The sequence below is a fragment of the Excalfactoria chinensis genome, chromosome Z (assembly GCF_039878825.1).
Source record: "Excalfactoria chinensis isolate bCotChi1 chromosome Z, bCotChi1.hap2, whole genome shotgun sequence".
Lineage (NCBI taxonomy): Eukaryota > Metazoa > Chordata > Aves > Galliformes > Phasianidae > Excalfactoria > Excalfactoria chinensis.
In genome coordinates this window covers 31,722,089-31,742,129 of record NC_092857.1, presented here as the reverse complement: position 1 = coordinate 31,742,129, position 20,041 = coordinate 31,722,089, and the positions used below count along the sequence as shown (strand labels likewise).

The window sequence follows — 20,041 nt, the reverse complement described above, 5'->3', positions numbered from 1 at the left end:
AAAATAACACCAAAACCAACCAATTTTTCTGAAAGGCAAGATGATTCAAGTTTGACTGTTGCAATTTTTACCATTGTAGGCAAAAATTGTCATTAAAAAAAAACAAACTGTAATGGTAGTTATTGTTGAAATCTATTTACTTAGAGTCTCTCTGGGATTTTGAAATTATTTCTATACTGACAAAGAACTACCATGATTTCTCAAGCATCAAGGTGTATTAAATAAAGGTGGTTAAATGTCAAATCTGTTTAATGGTGGCCACTGTATGCTTGCTTGAATTGCTGTGTTAATAACTAACTGCTATAAAACATACACTCTTCTCTTGGCTTTTGTTTTGATATTTGTAGGGCTTGTAGAGGTTAAAGCAAAGTGTACCAGCTGCACTAAATATCTTCTGGTTGGCTGGTCTTTACTCATGTTGTGTTATTTCTTCCCTTTTACATATATCCACCATAGCCAGAGAACCACATATTCCATAACCTTGACTCTAGGGCTGAGGTACTTAAGTGGTAAAAGCCAAGCTGGAGCAGGACAGGATAACAGATGTTAGTTGTTTATTCCACTGGGTAGGTCTTACCACCCTATACTGCAGCCAAAATGCTTCTCATTTAGCAACATAAATGCTAAGTCCAATTAGCAGACGAGGCTTGTTAGGGATTTAGTTCAAATAAATAACATGCAAACTAACTCTCGGTCTTGTTGCACTTGATTGACAACTGACAAGACATTTAATCTTTGTAACAATATATTTCAAAGCACTCCTTATTAGAGGCAATCTTTTTAATTAATAATAATAATAATAATTTAAATGATAATGAATATTATACTATGAAAAGTGGAAAATAAATAATCTTCATGCTAGCACTTAACTTTCACTAATCTGTAGTCAGCTGAAAGCTACCGATGGCCTAATGACTCTCTGCTCCTGTAGCTCTATCTAAAGAAGACTGTAATGCCATAGTTTAATGTAAGGAACAATTATACCAAATAGTATTAGAAGTGTCTCAAAAGAGGAAAAAAAATTGCATGATAAGAAACTGGATATTACAATAAGAAATGACCAAGTGTGTGCACACATCTCAAAAGAGGAAAAAAAATTGCATGATAAGAAGCTGGATATTACAAAAAGAAATGACCAAGTGTGTGCACACATTTTCTATCTGTGTTAATATATCCACTCTTCCACATTAGCCCTATGAGGATCCCGCATATATCCAAATAAAAGAAATACTACTTACAGACATGTTTATTTTCATTATAAACAACATCAGAATTTGTGCATACTCTGATGGTATTTTATACCCAAGTATATTTACTAAAGCCAATAAATAGCCTAGACGTGTATTTGAGATAAGTACTGTTCTCAGTAAAAGTGTTAATTTTTCTGTCTACCATCATTCCTGACAGAGACATAAAAAGAGTTCATGTATAAAATAATTGTTTGTTCCATAATCAATTATCCTCACAATTAATACAATATGGTTAAAAGAAGACAAATCGAAGACTTCTTTAAAAAGCAAAACAAGTAAGGGTGCAGAAAGATACAATATAGAATAGTATATGAATTAGGTTAATTTGTCTAGTAATGCCAATATTTCTACATGCAGAATTTCATAATTCAGTGTTTCTGTAATAAATTATTCATAAAAAGAAAAAAAGAAAAAGGAAAAAAAAACCAAAACCAACAAAAACAACCAATCCCCCCCCCCCAAACTACCACAGCTAGATCAATATCTGATTAAAATTAGAGATTCCCCTATATGTGCCCAAGATAGAGAGCTACTTGCAGAAGTTTCTGAGGCCATATACGACTACTGCTGCCAGCAAAATGGATTGGGTCTAAAACGTTACAACTGTGGTGGCCACATTGCCAAAAATGACAGCAAACAAACTGCAATAGAATGGGGCATAACTGGACAGGTGCCAAAGAAGACACTGCTGTGTTGGCTGTATAATTTACTTAAGTGAGGAAGTAGAAAATATACGTCATACGTAAATGCGTACAAATATTAAATGCGGAAATCAAACCTAGTGGAGTAGAGTCAAAATAGTATGCACAGGACAAACCCTGCTAATTTGCAAAACCAGACAAAGACAGGCATGTAACTGCAATCAGAGCCAGGCATTAGTTCTTTCTGAGACACATCAGATATTTGTGTGTGTGTGTGTGTGTGTGTGCGCTCCCATGCACACAAATCCTGAGTGACAGAGTAATAAGGATTTGCTCCAAGGGAAGAGGTCACTAGGATGAAAGGTAGAATCTCAAACACCAGCTAGACCAGATGTTTGTAAAGGAAGGCTACCGCTGTTCCTCCAAGATGTAGCGGCCTTTGTCTGCTGCACCTCCTCCAGAGTGTTTTGGCTTAACAGATGTTTATAGATTCAATATTTTATTAACACCCATCTATCTTAATCTCCTTGCTACTGGTATACCTACGAAACTCTGTTCTGCTATGCACAAAGGGATAAGTGATGAAATCTTAGTTTCTGTGCAGGAAACGTAAAACTCTCAATGATTCAGCAACACGTTTAACTATACTCTCTCAGAAACACAGATACAGGAAAGACTCAAGTTGATTCATGTAGAAAGCTCCTGGAAAAGTCTACTGCTCCCCTGTATCATGACTACTAAGTGCGAAGCTTCAACTACAGTCTACAGTAGACTCACTCTCATATGCAACTATATATGACAACATTTCTGCCAGTGGTAACTGCCACTTCATTGGCACTGCTGCAAATGAAATCACGGGTTAATACAGTATTAGTAGATTTAACAGAATGTATTTCTGTGCAAGATCAACAGAAATGCAGAACAGGACGTAAATCAGGCATCCTTGAAATCCACATCAAGCAATGAGAATCTTACACTACTCATTTAGTGACCCAACTATAACTAGTACAAATATAATTAGATGTGTTAAGATCACATCATTAAGTAATTTCCCCATCCTAGAGCCCTGGCTCACAAAAACAGTGCAATATGTGTAAGAAGATTTCTCTAAGAGACTTAAATACATTGAATTCCTTTTTCTTTAAAAAAAACATTGCAACATTAGGCAATAAAATACAATTGCTATGCTGCAGAGCTCCTATAGCAAGTTTCATTTTAAAATCTAGCAACGCTTTTAAAACAAGAATGCTCTTCTTTCACAGCTTTAGATCAATCATGAAAAATATGTAAGATAAGCAGTACTTGTTGCAAACATAAACCACAAAAAACCTTTTCAAAACATATATGCAGGTACTGAGGTACTTAACAATACTCACGGCAAAATTTATAGTCAGTCCCAGTAATCTTGACCCCATTTCCTTCTCTTGAATCAAAACCTAATTCTGCCTGATAAGTCACCAAAAACAAAGCTAAAATAAATAAAAATGGTATGCAGATATCTGAAAGTATGAAAATATATATACGAATTCTAGACTAGAAAACCAATGGTGCTGCATACTTAACGTGATGACATACAGAAAATGCTAATAACTCCAAATTGTTAGCGAAAGTTTTCTTCATATGCATGCTGATTATTTAGCATTCCTGACATGCATAGAAAATATGAAACAGAAGACTCTGCTGATTTAATAATCAATTCCTAAATTGAAACAAACATCCAAAAATGCAAGAAAAAGTTTTAAAATGTAAATGTTATTTGCCACTTATTTTTCTGAAATTTTAGTAAAATATGCTGCATCAGTGAGTTATTAATTTTATTTCAGCCAAATGTAGTTTTCAGCATCTGACTCTGTTTCGCAAAATGTCAAGTAAATGAAGGTAATATAGAGGACTTTTTGCCAGTGCTTTAGGTAGTTGTTAGACTTCAGTAGCCTTTAGAGACCATTAAGTACCCTTTGGCTAATTGGCCAATGGTAGATTAATCCTCTTTTTATTCTAGCAGCACTATTTTAACACCCTTTGCACTCTGTCAGTGTAGTATCTGAATGACAAAATAATATTGTGCATGAATAATAAGCAGAAAAGTTAAATTAACATTTCATGTTTCACATGTCATACCTTTGTGTCAGCGAAAAAAAACCTCTTTTAAAGCCACTGACATTCAACTTCTTTAAACAATCTCATGTTGACATCTTATTGAGGTGAATCTTCCTAATTACTGCTAATTGCCTATCAAGAAAAAAAAACCCTTCCTTGAAGTGCAATTGTCTAGTATGGATGAACATAGCTCCAGTGTGCATAGTAAAGACAGGCATGACACTTGAGGTGTGCTACATTATTATGAGGTCATACTAAATATGGTTTTGCAATGAACAAAGCAGCTTTTAAGAATGTTTAAGGCACTGAAAATGTCAATCTCTCATGAAGTGTTTAAATTAGTTCCCAGCAGAGAAATACAGATATCAGCATGCAGATAAGAGGCATATTTCTCTTCTCAGGTATTTTAGTAAAGAAAAAAATACCGCTGTCCTCTTGATAATGTCACTGTAACACAAGCAGGGTTCAACAGATTGATGAAAGTAAAGTGGCCATTTCACATATACCAAATACAAACTCAGCTATTTTTTGGAAAATAGGTGTTTTCAACACCAAGTGAAAACCCTTATCAAAGAATGAATCTCTTTGCAATCCTGCACTAGTACTGACAAATCACAGAGAGTAATTCTTGTTTATAAAGGGCTATTAACTGTACAAAACTTCATAAACAAATGGTTTACTTGTAATTCTAATGCAGGTATTTTGTATCCAAATGGTGTAAGCAAAAATTAAACAAAAATCATTCTATAACTTTAAAAAACGTAATATTACCACATTTGGTCTGGTTAAGGCATTTTATGAAATGAAAAAAAAAAAAAAAAATTGAAACCAGGGAAGTTCCTTTTCTTTTCTCTTCTTTTCTCTTCTTTTCTTTTCTTTTCTTTTCTTTTCTTTTCTTTTCTTTTCTTTTCTTTTCTTTTCTTTTCTTTTCTTTTCTTTTCTTTTCTTTTCTTTTCTTTTCTTTTTTTTCTTTTCTTTTCTTTTCTTTTCTTTTCTTTTCTTTTCTTTTCTTTTCTTTTCTTTTCTTTTCTTTTCTTTTCTTTTCTTTTCTTTTTTCTTTTCTTTTTTCTTTTTGTGAATGACAGATCGAGACCAAAGCACACACACTTATTCCAGAGAAACACACAACACATTTGTATAAACAGATGAGAGTATATAAACAGATGAGAGTAATACCACCATCCACTGTAATAAGCAATAGAGACTCCTAAGTAGACAGCTGCATACTGAACAACAAATGATTATGCAGATTACAAAAAATAAGTAAAACTTAGGAAAAATGTAGGTGACAATTTTTTTTTATACAATGAAAATGCTTCTGAAAAATACAACCTGTATAATGATAACAGCAATTTAAACTTAGAGGTTTTGACCTGAAGCAACTCAATTTTAGCCTGCATTCTCTATCAGTTTCACTTTAAATCTGTGAGTAAATACTGCTGTAACCTATGCCTAATTTATATTAAGAACTCCACATTGCTTTCAGGTTAAAGCAGATGCAGTACTCCTTCTCTCCTTCCAAATTTCAAAGCAATATATTAACTTTTATCTATGTTTGCAATGCTACTTACGGAAGTTTATAATTATGATCAATTTTATGATCCCAACTACTTAATTTTTTTAGGTATTCATATTGAAATGTGAAGATGCACTCTGGCAGAATATGTAGCAATTGCACAGAACCTTGCCTAAAGTCTTTACCTCTTCTACATAATGAATTACAGAACTTAATATATATATATATATGTTCCTTATAGAGAAAAATATTTGTGATTGAAGTATTTTCTACACCATGTTCCATAAGCTAAGTTTACCTTATTAGAACTACTTCCACACAGATACAACATGGCACATTAAATTTTTGATCCGTGTTCCAAATCTAAATATATCGTGAAATACTTCACAACACTTTGTTCTATTTAAAAGCATTTGAACTGTCAAGTAAGTAGTGATGCTATGCCTGAAGGAGAAAAATACATGTTTCATGGTGCCCATCATTACTAGCTAAACAAATATGAGTTGAATTGGGTATTCCAACAATTAGGTACTGGTATTTACAAACAAAGATTTACATTTGATGCCTAAATGCTGCTCCAAAACTTCCACATCTTTGTAGTGACTAGAAAATTTTCAACATAAGACATGGAACCCGTGCAAACTTTTATAGTGAGGATCAGGTTTTACTGCAAGATATTTTGGAGGGTTACAGAGTATTTATCTGATTTTCACCAAACATGACAGTTGGGGCAAACTCATAAAGCTAGAAATTTGAATTTTTCATCTAGGGTCAGGGATAGTGCTTGCCATATTCCCCCTGCATAATCTTAATACAAGCACTGCAAATGAACTACTTGCATGAGAGCCAGTCAGGGAATTTCACAATCCCTACAACTCATTACGAATTTAACAGCAGCAATACTAAGTATTCATATGTTTCAGATAACACATACAAATATGCTGCACTAAAACTCATTGGGGGAAAAAATTAATAATGCTTCCATCTGTTTTCCGTATAGCTCACATAAAATAGAGAGAAACCAAAATGAAAATGCTATTTTAAAGACTGTTTTTAAACTTCCTTTTTATTTATGTGCTTATTTCCAAAAGCATACAGCTTTATATCTTTAAAAACTGGAATTATTTTAAAAGAAAACATAGCCAAGAAAGAAACAAAACAGTTGAAAGAATGGTGAAATATTAATTTAACCTCTCCCCATTTCCATCTGTTTTAGAAAGTGAACCATTTTCTACTGAAATACTTCTGCATCTGAAATATAAGAGGGTGGGGGTCCTGTGCTTGAAGGGAAAACTGCTCTGTCTCCCACACTCTGGCCATATCATTACATATTGAAGGTTTTAAATGGTTAAAGACTGTTTTCTATCAACTTAGTGAAAACATTTCTGGAAGGCTGAGGTTGCGATATGGATATTTTGAGATAAAAATTACTTAAAATACATGTACAAATGAGCTATTCTCAAAGGTGTGTTGCACTATTCAAGAAAAAAAAAACCACAACACCTATAAAGATAGCTGTGGATTTAAATTTATGCGATTATTTATCATGACATTTATAACTGCTTCAACAATCAATAAAAGATTAGTAAATGTCTTCGGAAGCTCTTTTAATATATATATATTTTTTTCCAGACAGGCAATTATGTAAAAGCAAAGCATTTTATGTGTAGACTCGATTAACAAATTTATTTAATGGAAAAATTCAGTGTTGCCACAGATCTAAAATACAGATATACCATGAAGAGATGAGAAAAAAAAAAAAAAAAAAAAAAAAAAAAAGTAAGGCGTATTGCTAGGCATTTCTAATGGTTGTGAGGGAGCTGATTCTACACACTGTGGGGGAGATGAAAGGACAAGGGGTATTATTCAAAATCATGAATTGCTTTAAAAATTACTTGAAAACGCACTGCATTTAAATTAAAGTGGTAATTTATCCCTGGTTTCTTCTAAATGAACCCCGACAGTCTTATCTTTAATTTGTAATTTATGTTATCATTGGAACGTCTGCTAAAACTACAGTTTAAGGTAAAGTATTCCTTACATGATATATTAAATAGCTGAAGAGACCGTCATAAGAAGCAGCCATGTTTTCAGGATAATAGATAAAATGAAATATACTTTCCCTTTATCACGATTGTGATAAATGCCATGACTCTTTTGGGCAATTATTTCTTTTCACACAAATGAACAGTTCAAAGACAATACTGTAACTGTGCCTGACTCCTTTGATTCAAGGTCCCAGCTTGAAGCAGATCTACAGCTGCCATTTCTTAGTATTTGCTTCATTTTGCTATGGTTGCTTCACTGAAATAAAAGCACAGAAGTTGTGTCACATCACATTGTGATGCACACAGAGCATCACAGCACCACCTTTCAATCTCTGAATGAACAGATAACTATGCGCAGGCAGACCAGTCCAGCCACTGAATAGTAGATTCTTTGCCAGACCCTGTGAACATCATGGGACACGCTGTGGCTCACGATAATGTATGACATTCCCCACTACTGAGAAACTGAAGAAGTTCTTGTCATCAGGTATCAAAGCTATCTGGAGCAGTACAAAACAAACCTGAACACAACACAAGCTATCTCAACAGTCCGCTATTGCCTCATTATTGCCAATGTTATTACTGTCAGCTGTCACTGCTGTAATTAGATGGAGCAGAGCATTAGTAAGAAGAACTGATATTCTTCTATCTTCTCTACCAGTAGGTATAGGAGGTCCAGGCAGTTCAAGCACAAAAATGTGGCTTCAAAAGCACAAAAACTTTTCCCTTCGAGCTAAAAGTGGGGTATTAGTATCTAACCTCTATAGAGATTCCAGAGAATACTTACCGTGAGCTGTATGTTTGCAACAACTAGTGTCAAAAACAACCACAAAGAAACAATACTGTGGAAAAGCAATCAGGCATATAATCCAGATATCTTTTTTTTTTTTTCCTCCTTTTTTCTTTTCTCTTTTGAAAGTCATCTTAGCTGTAACACTTTCCTTTTCTACTGCTGCTGAAGATGTCTTAGCTCCTTGCTCCTAATCCTATATACCCAGAAAGATGAAAAAGTATCAAACGCATCCTGAAGATTCATGTTATCTTCCTTGGTATAGTTAAAAGAGAACCTGTGCTCTTCTGGTTTGCACTCTTAGCTATGAATATGTCTTTGAAGTGAAATGGAGGTGATCATGAGCTTTTTCCAAAAAGCATTAAACTAAACAAAGAAAACTCTGTGTGCAATAGCTAGGAAGTCAAACACACGAAACTGGTGCTTTGCAGAAGAGCTGACAATGAGTTAAGCTCTGGAGGAGCTCAGAAGGACTTGATGACCCAGAATTCATAGTATCATAGAATGGCTCATGCCGAAATTGATCTTGAGATCACCTGGTTCCAACTCTGCCATTGTTCAAACTCTTCAGCACTTAAAAATATTTTGTCAGTTGTAGGTACTTTGACAAGAAGACAAAACAGTACTACAAGAACAAGACTGATGTGACAAATATGTCAAATACAGCAGTTGTGCATGGTAGTGCAAACAGACTATTCCTGAAGTATTTGGTCTATCTAGTAAGATTCAATAGCAACCTTATGCAGTTCTTCAGGACCCTCAAGAGCATGAGAGTATTAGACTTACATGTAAATCCTTCTTGAAAAATCATTTCTATTTCTTTTTAGTATCTTTTATCTTAAAAGAGATAAAAACACCAACAGCCCATCAGCCTTTTAAAATAATCTTTTATGCACTGGAAGGTGTCATTTGTAAATTCCATTAATTATTTTCCTTCAGTTTCTTCTCACAGGTGACATCTACAATACTTCTCAGAATTCTTGTTCATTTCTTCCAAAACACACACTTTATGTTTCGTGCCCCAAGCAAGAATCAGTACCTCACAGAGAACCTCATAAGAACTAAGTAGCAAAATAAGTGTCCACTGTGCATTTCTGTGGGGGGGGAAAAAAAAAAAAAAAAAAAAAAAAAGTAATGTCTTACAAGACAGAAATCCTTCTATGATGATTGATAAGTGGATTTTACAAGCAGGTGGCCTTCATGCCATGAAATATCATCTATATATTCCTCAGAAAAGGAACATATTTGTATTTGGCAGCCTGCGGACTTCTGCAACACAAACACTCACTCAAATCCACATGCAAAACTAAAGCAACCAAACAAAAAACAAAGCAAAACAAAAACCCTGCAATTTTGGCATCTTCCCCCACTCATGAATTTGCAGCTCACAAATTTGTCAGTCTTCTGAGAGAGATACATTCATTATGCATACAAATAAGTCTTTTCAACCAACAATTTTCCCTTCGTACATTTTTATGTATAAACATCAATCCTTTTTAAAAGTAGAGAATAAGCACACTTCAGTTCACATATACTGGTGGTTTTTCAGGTAAATCTTGTACCAGTATTACAAAAATCAAGCAACAGAAACTAATTTAAAGAAATAAGAAAATCATTGTTCTAGTTGGAAAAAAGGAATAGTCAAACTCAAACCATTAACTTCAACAGCACCAGTTTCTTCCTTCTGTAACTAGCAACTGTTCTTTTAAAATTGAAAGTTCTAGAAAATTGTCTAAACATTCTAGTGCTTGAAAGTGAAAACTGGTGGCAAATATAATGCTAATTTCTCCTTTGTGGATAAATTCCAAATTAATGCTGCAATAACTATTCTATAAACAGAAAACTAAAGTTAATAACACTGTTTACCAAAAGTCAGTCACATTTGAGCCTCTACAAAAAGGCACATGGAAGCCTGTTTTTGTTGTTTACAGTAATTTTTGTTACTTTCCATGACAGATGTGTTTGCTACTAACAGAAATGGTCAGCCTTGTTCAATAATTATTAATAAAGGAACAAGACCTGCAAATATCAGTATTTTGTCAGAAATGGTCACATTGGTCACATTCCTTGTGATAATTCTTACTTCCTGACACCTTTATGTCAAACATGCACTGCTATATCCCTAACAGCAAACTGACGGAAGAAAAGTTACATCATTAAGAGAATATAATTAAGAGTATCAGAGTTTTCTAGTTGGAAGAGTACAAGAAATATTTCCTGATCTTTATATCTTTTTTTTTTTTTTTTTTTTTTTTTTTTTTTTTTTTTTTCAAACGGAATGGAAATTATAGATTTGCAATATTTAAATCACTTCTACTAGCTTACCTAAGAACAACAGTATGACTATATTGTACAGGATGTTCGTAGTGATAATCACACTTTTTCAACACCTGATATAAACACAGACATTGTTTCAACAAATATCACTTTGCCTGACCTAGAAGGTAGGATGAAGGAGTAAAAGAGTCACGTCCAATTCCTCATGGATTCTCAGCTTGGATCCCTGTTTTTGCACAGTTTACCTTATGAACATGATCCGAGTGACATTTCACAAATTCCTGGATAAATGTTGCTACACTCTGCCAGCAGAGAGACAGGCTGTGTCATGCACAGATCAATAATAGCACTGTGTTTCATCAGTCTCAAAATCAAAAGTGCTTCATCTGGCAAAAGCCATGGCCCTTGAGGATCTGACATATATAAACTGAACACTCTACACGAGATGTCTACTACAAAAGCTGCCAGTGCAAAGACAAGTCAGAGAGTATATGTAAATTAGAAAATACATATTTGTATTTTTGTATAAAGAAGTTTTAAACTCATTTTTATGAAAAGTAAGTACAAATATCACAAAGAAGCTACTGAATAATGGAAATGAGACTATCTGAAATTTCAAAAATTTTTTTTTTTCTCTTTGAGAGAAGAATAAGGACAGCCAGGACTGTCCAATAGTCACATCCTTTTTAGGGACTTAATATAAAATGCAAAACACCTCTTGAACTGTATACGATAGTGTGTACTATAGTGTAGTACAAGAAATACACAGTATAGTTAAGTGACAGATTTCTCACCAAAATTATCCTCATTAAAAAAAAAAAACAAACAACAACATGACAGTTCTTACCTCTTTCAGGGAATCTACTCAAAGTAGAGTAAACTATTACATATTTACTGCAGTTTCAGGCCTCAATACGGGCTATCTTGAGGAAATAAAACAAGTGTAGGTTTCCTACTATGTAGCTTTCCTCATGATTATCTTGGCCTCATTTGCCATTAAGACAGCTTGCAAAATTTACAGCTTTAAGTAAGTGCAGCACTTGTATATATCCTTCTTTGCACTTGATGATGTCTGGATTTTGGAATAACTGATCACTGTTAGGTCAGTGTTATACACTACATCCAGCAGAGCAAATGCCCTCAGATACTGGATACCTCTCTCCTTGATGGTCCAGTTACCTGGCTGACACATAAATACCATTCCTGTGAGGATAACCTTCCTTCACAGCTGACGGGAGTCGCATCCCGTCAGAGGGAGAGTTTTTTTATTTGTGATCACTTTGTGAATGCCCCTTTCCCTAGAGAGGGATCCCAACTGCCAGACTTCTGTGCCCACTAACCTAGGTTACTGGCTCTGTTATCCCAGAATTGAAGCAGCCAAGTGACAGTGTTCTTGCCTGGACAATGGCTGAAATCTTTCCGTATATCTCCCGTATAGCTCATCTAGGGACAAGCATCAGGTGTTTACTGGCTCATTTACAGCCTCTGCCTCTTTCTCTCATTCTTGTGTATTGGTTTGGTATGGAGCAGACTTCCTCATCTTCTCTCAGAGGTTGGGTCAGATCCAGAGGCATTTTCTTCCTTTTTGAGGGTGCAGAACGGTCTTGAATAGTGCTTGACTGGTGCAGGACAGACTCAGCATAGTGCAGCAAGCAATAACTCTTGGGAATTGCCAGTATCAGGGAATACTTTTTTAAAAACAATCTGTCAGCTTTTTAGGATTCTGTGCTTGTCCATGGGTGAGTTCCAGACATTTCCGAGGTGATAACCATAATAGATACCTGCCAGCATCCTCCCATCTGTCTTGCCACACACTACTCTGACTCAGGATAGATCTCTCACTTGTATTTTTGAATAGCTTTTTTTAACCACAAATAAAACTGGAAACATATGCAAAAGATCAAGCAATAACATCACGCCAGTTTGACCACACCAAGTACACAAGTGTACTTCTTAACAATTTCTGAAGTAAGGATCCTAAAGTGCAAGAATGGTGGCACTACTGAGTAGAAATACCATGACTAATATCCATGTATAGTACAAATACCAGACTAAATCCAAGATCAGTATAACATACACATGCAACCTCACACACACGTTCAAAGGGAAGAGAGATACAATAATACTGATAATTATATGTGTGTGCATGTATACAAATATATATGTATACACACAGAACAAGTGATGCACAGTGCAAACGCTCACCACTCACTGACTGATATCCAGCCAGTTCCCCAGTTTATAGTTCAGCATGACACCACATGGTATGGAATATGCCTTCAGCCCATTTAGGTCAGCTGTCCATGATCTGTCCCCTTTCAGTTCCTTGTGCCCCCCAGCCTCCTCACAGGCTGGGCAGTACAAGAAGCTGAAATGTCCTTGGCTCTACTGCCTCAGCACTACTCAGCAAAAACAAAACCACTGGTGTGTTATTAATAATGTTTTTTGCCTAAAGCCAAAACATATAATCACACTAGACACCGAAGAGAATCAACTGTCGCAGCTGAAACAAGGACATATTTCTCCATGGTTTCAATTAGATCCTTATAAAACATTGTTTTGGCTTTTCTTTATTATCCACATTTACATCCCTGCTATTAACCGCATCCTGTGTTTCATCACAAAATTTCTGCTGTGCTCCATGAAGTTAAGAACACACCTTAATTTCTATAATTTTCAGGAACTCAGCTCACATCATTAAACATATCCTCTCTGTGTGTGTCTCAATTTTTTTCATGCTTGTTATAGAACTGACTTTTTTTTCTTTCCAATAGGCTTCCTACTGCTAAACTCATGCAGTTGCTTTCACTCAAGCTCTTCCTCTTTAGACTCATTGTCCAATATCATTGCAGCTCTCTGACACCAAATATATATTTTACACTGTATAATATTCCTTAATTATAATAATCTGCACTATATGCTTACATTACAAAACTTATTGAATTCACTACATTTCCTCAAATTTCATGTAGAAGTAACAATTTTTTTAATAAAGTGGAAGCAATGGTACTTTTGGAGGATATGTAATGGCACAGAGATTCGAAATAAATCTCATAAAAAGGCGAGTTCTGTGACAATTTTTGTTGTATGTGTTTTCCAATGGTCAATTAGTGTTATGTAAAAACCATAAACCTTAGATTCAATATGATTCTATCTCTTTTTAATCTTGTGTCTTCAATCTTTTCCCGGGATTCCCTTGCTAGATTAAAGAATCTACAAACGTAGGTATTTTGAGTTACAATTTAATCTCTACTATGATAGCCTATGATTGCTCTCTGGAATTGTTGGTTTTCAAATCCTTTCAAAAATTCTTCTTCAGATGGTCTTCTGTAAGTTGTATATACCAGAAAACATGTTATTGCTTTTCACAACAGCTTTGGGATTTCATGCTCAACTCACAACCTACTAGGACTCTCATTTTTCCTCAGAGTCCTTGGTTCTAAGGAGAAAGCCATTCAGCTTGCTCAGCTTGAGCAATGTATTGGTTTTCATTATGATGTAATGATTTCCTTATTAAAAATATTGTGAAGTCATAACGATATATACTTTTCAGGCAGCCTCTGGTGGATGATTGAAATTATAGAACTGCTGTCAATGTCTGAATTGACACCTGCTTGGATTTTTTTATGTTGTCATGCATTTAAAAAAAAAAAATAGATTGAAAGATTTTACCTTCGAAACAGAGTGCAAAAAGACTGTCATAAATATCATAGCATATCCTAATGGAATGGATGCAGAACGTGTAAACCATTATCTCAGGGGAAAAAAAAATAAAAATGTTATCATTCACGTGAGGGATCAACTGAAAAATTAATTTCATGGTACGTGAGATTCTGAACTAGAGAAAATGATTAAGTACTACCTATACGCACCACTTTAACCTTAAGATATGAACCCACACATTAAGTCTACTCTGTGTACCATGTGATAGTATTTAACTTCAATCCATATCCTACATGAAACATGGCTAAGATCACTAAAGAAAATTAACTGCTGTGGCAAAGGGACACACAGCAGAAATGGATATGCTTGTAAGGTTTTTATTTACCTTCAGTTCCTACAGCAATCTTCATAATCCCATGGTTGTGCTCCTTCAACTTATTAGGAAATCCACCTTTTCATTTCAGGAATAAAACTGTATCTTCATGATTCGTATTACATACATTTACCCATGTTAACCATACTGAGCACCCTACTTTACCAACCTTATGCTCCCTATCTGCCCAGTAACAGAAGTTTATTTAATTGATTAGATCAGGAACAAAGGAAAGGGAAGCAAGGAAAGAGGATGTATTGGGAGAACAGAGAATAATCAACTTGTCATTTAACATTCACAATATAAAGCACTGTATGAGTATTCCCCCTATTTCTTATGACCCCTGAAAATTTTTCATAAGAACACAATCAGGAAAATGTTTACTTAGCCCATAAATGAGAGAAAGAATCAATTACTAGGTAAAAATCTCTCATTAGACGAGCAATTATATATAAGTGGAGTTTCAGACTTCCATGATTGTACATGTGGCTGATAGAAACCAAGGCATCTATCACTGGCCTTTTAGTAGCACCTATAAAACAGTGTAGTGTATCAGAATATTAAACATACAACATTAAAAATAAAAAAATAAAAATGCAGATTATCCTTTAAAGTAATTCATATTCTGCAATTTCAAAATGCAATGGAACACTGAGGAACAAGGAACTGGTTGTGAGATTATACCCTGAGAATGGTGGTCAATGGCTCAAAGTTCAGATGGAAATCACTGATAAGTGGTTTCTCTCAGGGGTCTGTACTGGGAGCAATGCTATTCAGTATCTTCATCAATGACATCAACAGTGGAATTGAACGCACCCTCAGCAAGTTAAAGGATGACCTCAAGCTGTGGGGTGAAGTCAACATACTTAAGGGACAGGATGCCATTTAGAGAGACCTAGTCAGGCTGAACAGTGTGCCCACAAGAACCTAACAAGGGTCAGAAAGTCTAAGTGCAAGGTCTCACACCTGGGTCATGGCAACCTCCCCCATCAATACTAAATAGGAAACAAAAGGATTGAACACAGCCCTGACCAAAAGAATCTGGATGTACTGGCAGCTGTGAAGCTGGACATGAGCCAGCAATGTGTCCTTGCAGCCCAGAAAGCCAACTGCATCCTGGGCAGCATCAAAAGTAGTGTGGTTATCAGGTCAAGGGTGGTGATTCTGCCTCTCCACTCTGCAACAAGTGGTAATGGTCTCACACTAAAAGAAAGGTGATTTAAATTGGACAAATGAAAGAAGTTTTTTACAATAAGGGTGGTGAGGCACTGGAAAAAAGTAATAGAGAGATGCGGTAGATTGGCTGTCCTGCTCAGTGTCAGAATGGACAGGGATATAAGCTGATCTAGCTGTAGGTGTCCCTGTTCACTGCAAAATAGTTAGACTAAATGACCTCTAAGAGTCCCTTACAACTGAAAAGACTCTATGATTCTATGTTCTCACCATAGAGAGATTTTGATTCAAGCCTGGAACTGAAAAAAAAATAATAGTTCACCACAGTACATATTCCAACTTTTGAGATCTTGAAAGTTCATAGAATACTTAGGAAACAACAAACCAATAAAGTGATCAGTAAGTAAAATTCCTAGTTCTCCTCTCTACAAATAAATAATTATTCCCGAATCAGTGTTTTTGTTGTTGTTGTTGCTGTTTTGGTGAGAATTCACAATGATTAAGCAGTATTGGACAAAAAACATATATAATCCTGTATAACAGAGGTTTGAGAACTGCATCTAACTCAGTAGTCAGCTTTAACTACCTGAGCAGATCACACTGAATTCAGAGAAGATATTCTTATAATGAATACCTAGTACACTTTCAATAAGGAAGCCAAGAGAATAGTTGTGGTTTTCCATTGACTTCTCATTGGAAATACAAAGAAAACTTCATATCTTATTACAAAAACATAAGATTTTTTGTGCTCTTTTTTCTGAAGTCAAAAACATTGGCAACTGACTTTACTAAAGTAGAACTAAGAATACTTTTAAGAACACAAAAAGATGAATGTCTCACAAAATTGTGAAGCTTTCAAAATAATTTTGATAGTAAGTGCTTTATTAGATACATGCTACCTATAAAGCTCAGCAGCAAATGAGTGGAAATCATGATGTTGGTGTTATGAGAAGTTGTTAAGAACAAGAGATGTCCTAAAACATACAAAATACAGCAAGCTGTAAGCACTGGGGATCTTAACATTTTAGCATATCTTAAAAGAAGAAGTTATTAACAAAGAGAGGACAAAAACTAATCTCAAGGAATTCTATTGGCTGAACTTAAGTAGGTATGTTATTCAGGAAAATCTGTGGGTAAAAAATTGCAAATGCAGTTCAATTTTTTTTTGTCTAACAATAAGATAGACTTCACAAGGAAAGGCTGATCAAATCACATGAAGGTGAAGAAAATTAAACTACATATCACTTTAAATCAATAAAGTAAAAATTACAATACTACTTCTAGTGTTTACTGTAATGCTCATAAAAGTATATGCTAGCATATTATACTATCAGATATAAATAGATTAAATGGGGTTATAGATATGTATACTATCTATCTTTGTAACATGGCAAGAACATGCTAATCTTTGTGATACAGATCCATCCTTTTATTATGGAAACATGATTTTTAGAATTTCTATATGCTATGGTAAATATGTATTGATTTTAAGTGAATTCTAAGAACTTCTTGTAGTCTCCACAATTTCTTTTTACAGTACTTTCTTCTAGAATTTACCTAACTCTAAGTTATTTCATTTTGACAGCAATATAACACAACTTTCATAGTTCCAGTTCATGCCAACTGTTCTCTTTAATTTATGAATGAGACACATTTCCTACGTGCAATGTACTTCAACTGCTGTTCGTCAATAATTCAAAAGGTTTATTGTAATTTTTCTTCGGAGATCAATAGAAATGTAAAAGGTATTTTGCTTTAATTTTGTTTTGTAGTGAAAGCACAGTTTCTCGATAAATATATTTCACAGAGTAGTTCTTTAAAAGGAACCAACCTGAAAATATTCTACATTTTCAGTGCAACAAAGAACAAAAATACCTCTTGCTGTACACACATTTTAAAACTGCAGCCACACTCATGTTTAACATTTGACAATTTTTCATTTTGTTTCTAAGTCATCTCCCTGATAGAGACGAACTTTGATGACTGTTTCATACCAATGGCAATGCTGAATCGGTAGTTTATCGGAGGGAAAGCAATACAGAGAATTCTCCACTTAGTAACTGAAAATTTGAACAAATATATTTAACTAGACAATCACAGAAATATAGACTCAAAGAATATCATGGGCTGGAAGGGACCCACAAGGATTATGAAATTTGCCATACTTCACTCCCAGCAGAAATTTGGACTAGGAATTGGAAGAAATAAATTCTAGTCTCACAGAATCACACAGCATTATAAATCTGACATCTTAGCCTGATTTTCAATTTATTAGGCCAGAAAAACTCTAGCAAATCTTAATGTCACTCTTAATTTATTATGTATGAGTCTACTCTTCTCTATGAATTCAATTATAACCCTTCAAAAACTATGGGTTCGGCCAAGATCTTGAATCTAAATTCTATAAAATTAAAGTCTGACATACATTACAGATGCTTTTCTTCTACCTATAGGCTATGTTGTTTAAATCTGGAATACCGTTGTGAGACCAGAAAGAGTGGCTTTCTCCTAAGGATATATAAATTGGAGTTTGTTTTGGGTTTTGAAGTGCCTTCTGTGGCATCAGTGGGATTTCTTCTACACATTCATGCAAAATCATAACAGCAGTACGGCCTCAGAATCAAAAAAACATAGCACTGATATCCATGTAAGTTTTGAGAAGACAGCAATTTCACACTGGCCTATATCATTAGATTATATTTACAGACACTAGAAAGCACAGGCAGTATATTCTGCTTTAATGCATTAGTCAGGAAGGAATAATCTACAATTCTACAGAAGCAAAGGGAGAAATAGCAAGTCAGAATTGCTACGTATAGTACCTGTGTAACTGTAAACTCCTACACAGTCCATCTGTAAAAATTCCCATTTATAGTTTACTTAAAAAGTTCAAAATTGTAAATTATTGTAAAAATATATATAAATTCATATCATTTGGATATTCTATATGACAAACAATATTACCCAAAGCACATCATGAAAAGTAACTTTTTAAGCCACTAGAGAAAAAAAAAAATAAATTTAACTGAGAAATAAATGACAATAAATAAGCTTTCCTATGAATTTAATTTAAAAACACAAATGCGCTACTGTACTGTCACTTTCATTAAAGAGGACTCAAAATGCTGCAAGCAGGACACATCTGAAACTGTTGGGTTTTTTTACTAAGAAATGGGCATGTATTTGAGAATGTCTAACTGGACAACATTTACTTAAAAAGCCACCAAAAGCTGTCAAAACTTAAATTTTCTAAAAACTGATTTGAACAAGAGTGAGGAAGTTCCACAAGCAGTTTAGGCTTACTACTATATATATATAAATATTATATAAATTTATATAAATAAATATAAATATAAATTAGCTTGTACTTTCAAGCACATTCCTAAAATCTAGAAATTCCTAAAATTTAAGGAAAATACAGACACACAAAAGGTGCTACAGAAACAAGCAACGAATATAAAAAGTGAAAATCTATTCATGAAAACTAAAATGGAAGGGAGAATCATAGAATCACAGAATTCCTCAGGTTGGAAAAGACTTCAGAGATCGTCAAGTCCAACCTCAGCCTAACCATAGTACCCTAACTCTAACAACCCCCTGCTAAATCATATCTCTGAGCAGCACATCCAAATGGCTCTTAAACACATACAGGGACGGTGACTCAACCACCTCCCCGGGGAGCCTATTCCAGTGTTTGAAAACTTTATATGAACAGTATTAAGTCAGTAATTCATCAAACATCTTGATTCATCATCAATTTTCTTTTGTTTCAGTGTAATTGAATAACGCTAAATTGGTTATTACTCATTTGAATACCATAAGAGTGACACTGCAGTGCTGTATCCTGAGCTGTTCTCCGACAGAATGTGCAGTAAACAATAGTCAAGAGAACACACAGAGACACAAAAAATACTTTAAATATAAACACGCTTTCTCTAGCCCTTTTCTCCTTTTTGTGATTACAGCCATCTGTGCTTCAGATAATTTATCAGATCAACGTGTCTTAAAAGCAAAAAACTGCATTAAAAAAGCTTAGTAAGAATTTGGGAGGAAGATACGTTCCCTCAGAATTCAAAGAAAACAAAAAATTCAACAGCCAAAATAAATTTTAGAGGGATTTTTATAATGCTTTCAACAAAAACTCCCTTGGCTGAGCTGCAGCTGAAACATACGGATGCTTCTAAAATACCAAATCAGCATAATTGCATATCCA

At 34.6% G+C, this 20,041-nt stretch overlaps 1 protein-coding gene across 1 annotated transcript in view; it reads right to left on the bottom strand.

Annotated features, from left to right (window-relative positions):
- Positions 1 to 20,041, bottom strand: part of CNTLN (centlein) — a 181,599-nt gene that overhangs the window by 33,661 nt on the left and 127,897 nt on the right. The gene's annotated exons all lie outside the window — the stretch shown is intronic.